The sequence below is a fragment of the Zalophus californianus genome, chromosome 6, assembly GCF_009762305.2.
Source record: "Zalophus californianus isolate mZalCal1 chromosome 6, mZalCal1.pri.v2, whole genome shotgun sequence".
Taxonomy (NCBI): domain Eukaryota; kingdom Metazoa; phylum Chordata; class Mammalia; order Carnivora; family Otariidae; genus Zalophus; species Zalophus californianus.
The window spans coordinates 134,975,333-134,979,522 of record NC_045600.1 but is presented as its reverse complement, the minus strand read 5'-3'; the positions used below and the strand labels follow the sequence as shown (position 1 = coordinate 134,979,522).

Here is a 4,190-nt window from a genome sequence, read left to right as displayed (position 1 = left end):
GAGCATGTGTCCACATTGGGGTAAGAACTGGATGAATTCCTCCCACCACCTCCTTGCTTCTTATTTTGAGCAGATGCCCCTGTGCACATTATCAGGAGCACTGATGGGAACACATACCTGATAAAATCATCCAGGAGCATGGGCAAGAAGCTTTCCCTTCTACCACGGGACACAGACAACATCCCGAGTCATTAATCCCCCCACCAACAGGCTAGGATTAGACTGTGCTGTGTCTGGACCACTGAGCCACATTTGTATTGTTGGGTACAATGTCAGAATCGCACAGCTCAGAGGTCTAATATCTGTCACAAACCGTTCCTGGACTCATTCTTCTCTCCCCTCGTTCCAAGCCTTCTGAGCAAGCAAATGAGGGCTTTCAGCCGTAAGTGATTGAGTTACCTAACCAAACTGACCAGAAAAGGGTGGAAGCAAACAAAATAAAAGCTAAAATTTGAATTTAGCCAAAGGAATTATACAGCAGGGAATGACTTTTCAGTATGAGAAAGCCAAAGGTAGATGTTACGAAAATTAACTTAGGCATTTTTTATGCATCAGGAGCTCACTGTTAGCTAAAGTGGCTTGGACTCTTGTTTGGGGCATTGTCTTTAGAGACAGTGAATGCTGAGGGAATTCAGGACACCTAGCATGGATGCGTGACACAGACCATGAATTGGCTGTCTCCATGCTCATCTACTTTGTCTTTGAACACCATGATGAAGCACAACCCAAGAACAAAAATCTCATTTTTAAAAATCCATTACTTAGGATAACCACTGTACCTGTTAGCATGGCTGTTGCTTTCCACTCAACACTCCCATCCTCACCATCCCCCAACCCTCTCCTCAGTCCAAACATGACCATGGCCTTCTCCTGGACAGCTCCACCATCATCACCTTGAGGGCTCAGTGTAGCCAAAGGAAGTGAAGTCAGCCAGAGGGTCCACAGGGGAAGAAAAATACAACTGAAAGCAGAGGAGGAGGGTATCAGCAGCCATGTGTGCATATGTGACCAGCAACACCACTACTATCCTTTCAGTAAGAGACCTGGGATGGTTTGAGGTCCATAGAGCACGTGAACATTTTTTTTTTTTTTGCGAAGATACTTGAAATATGTTTAATAATAAAAGGCCACCGACATTCTCTTTTTATTTTTATTTGCATTCACTCTGCAGAATTTACTCCCGGGCCGTAAGTTTTTGTTTCTTCAGTTTCTTCTGGGATATCTTTTTCTTCTGTGCAACCTCCTCTTCTGGTTTAGGAACAATCTGCTCTTTTTCAGTAAGGATCATCTCAATGTGGCAGGGAGAGTTCATGTATGGCTTAATCCGACCATGAGCCCTGTACGTTCTACGCCGCATCTTGGGGGCTTTGTTCACCGGGATGTGCTCAATGACCAGAGAATCAACATCTAAACCCTTAAGTTCAGCATTACTCTCTGCATTTTTAAGCCTGTGCAGTAAAAATTCAGCACTCTTCTTGGGCCACCAACCCTGTGTCCAGCCCCACTGTTTGGCATGGGCACACCTAACCAACTCCACCATTGTAGCGATGGAATGGCACACACTGCTTCTGTAAAGTGACGTCTTTCAGATACTCGGTGGCTTTTCAGATATGCATACCCTTGATGGCCTGGGCAGTTTCACGTACGTTCTTAAAGTGAACACGAAGATTTGAACCTCTTGATTTACATGATCTCGTAGGGTTTTCTGGGTCAAGCGAATAGCGAACCATTTTCAGAGGTCACCTCAGGCCGCTTGGGGGAAGAGCAGTACATGAATATTTTATATATTTATAATTATTTGCATATTTGTGTATATGTTTTAATATATTTTATGTATATAAAAATGCTTCCTATTATGTATGTGAATCTGAGTTTAATAAGTCAGACTGGATGAAGAAATCAAGGTTTTGGTGGGGAGCCCTGGGGTTTCAAGTGGGGAGCCATGGGGTTCAATGCTGGAGGGAGGAAAGTTACCAGGAGGACTGAAGAAGGTTGAGGTTTCTAGGAAATCATGCCCCTTCTCTGGTCTGTAGGAGTCTGTCTCTGTCTGCTCCTGCCTCCACACCCCCAGCCCCTACTTCTCTACGGGTCCCAGTCATCCTCTCTCTTCCTCTACTGTTACTTTTCCTTCACACGCGCAAGCAATCCATCATCATTCTGCCATTGTTATGGACTTCATCATCACTGGTTTCTTAGGTTGCCAGTTGAAAATTTTTTATGTAAAAGAAATATCTGTAAATCATCACATTTTCCCATTGACTTCCACTGCCATTTCAGAAATATCATCCCACAGAGGAAAATACTTGGGCACACATAGTAAAAACCACAGATGGAAGCTACTCTGTCCTTAAAAGAATATTCTGCCTTTGACTGAGTACGATTTATGACTATGTGATTCTCCCCCTGGGCATCTGCAAGAAAAGTTAGGCAAACAGGCAGTCAATTAGAGCACTCCACGTTAAAAGTATATTTATTATTTATTAACCACCTTTCTTGATTGATTGGCTTCTGTTTTATTGGTTTTTCTCAATGACCCAATATAAATGGACTACTTAAATCATTCACACTTGTAATCGTTGGTCCAGACATTCAATGGAAACTGCCTGTAAGCCCGCTGGGCAACACCTGTGAGGAACAGCTCCTCAATACTCTCCCCCCTTCTTCGTGGTCTCTGTGTCCTGACCTGTCCTCCACCCCTCCACCCCTTACCAACTCCCCTGGTCATGAGACAGCCCTCTCAGGACTGACCTTGGCTCCTTCTCAGTTGTAAGTCACATTTACTCCCTGAATTATATCTACTCCTGCCCCCTTCCTGCCCCGAGCTTCTGCCCCACACAGCGTCTTCCACCCATTGCTCTAGGTCCATGCACTTATTTCTCCAATGTTCACAGCAGAATATTAAAAAGTTACTCTTTCTTTAAAACTATAGGTTAGCATGGTGCTAGTAGCTAGTAGTTTATGTATGATCTTTTTGGTTCTAGCCTTTCTAAGCAGGAATACAGTCTTCCAGTTTTGGGTTTTGGGTTGTTTGGGGGGTGGTTGTTTTTTTAGTCCAATATTATAGGTATATTGGAAGTTCTGTCACCCGTGAGGTGCATTCCTGCCCTGGATTATCAAATGTGCAAGAGCAGCATGTCCCAACAATCTGTCACTAAAATCTAACCTCCTTAAAACTCAGGCAGAAGTATCTGATGAGGCTTCACAGAATCCAAAAATCCACATGGAAAGGAACGTGAATCTGTTCTTGACGAAGCAACAGCCAGAGCCCAGGTAATCAAAATAGCAGCAGACATACACCTAACGTTTCATTAAACAATCCTTATCTCTGTATGTGATGTGCTTTGATAACTATCCTATTCCATTTCATTTGTAAAAACTGGTTTCACCATTAAATTGATTTTACAATTGGGTTGCATCCCACAGTTTGTAAAAATACTGCTTCCATCAGTCTGGCTGAAGAATTAAAGTCAGATAATGTCACCAGTTGACAGGCTGGGAGTCAAGTGGGGAACCACTGGAGGCCTGAGCCGAATCCCTGCCCTTCTACTGACTTGCTGACAGGAGGGGACAAATCACTTGGCCTCTCTGTGACTCACTTTCCATCTTAAGTCGAGGTTCTGCCTGCTCTCTCCTCACAGGTCTGTTAGAGGGATCTAATGAGATGAAAGATGTGCAAGCGCTTTGAAAATAAAAGTACCACTCTCAACTCCAAGGGAGGGAGCGGTGTCAGTCATTGAGAAGGAAGAAGTGACATAATAACCTGGGAGTTTCCACACACTGTTTCTCTACAACTCAGCTGGGTTGCTTGGAGATCGGGTAGAGGTGGAAGACAGCCAGGGAGTGAAACCAAGAAGAGGAAGAAAGTGAAGGAGACTGACAACAAGGCAGGTGTAGCACATCCTGAAACAAGCATCACTTCACTGGCCAGCGATTTACACTCACCAACTGAGAACCAGTGGCTCACTGCCTTACTCCAAGAGGCATCACGAAATTCATACAATACCATTTATATACACACACCGACATATATGACACTATATATAGTATATAGTATATATACATATATATACTAGTATATATGATATGTTAATATGTAGTACATTATATATATGCTAGTATACAGTATGTGTATACACATGTATGTGCACACACACACACACACACACACACACACACACACACACACACTC

The 4,190-nt window shown here is 43.5% G+C and overlaps 1 pseudogene across 1 annotated transcript; it reads right to left on the bottom strand.

The window, feature by feature from the left end:
- Nucleotides 1–1,136: 1,136 nt before the first annotated feature.
- On the bottom strand, nucleotides 1,137–1,730 carry LOC113910051 (annotated as a pseudogene). The gene has a single exon (XR_004820147.1). The product of XR_004820147.1 is annotated as a 60S ribosomal protein L17-like (transcript).
- Nucleotides 1,731–4,190: the final 2,460 nt, after the last annotated feature.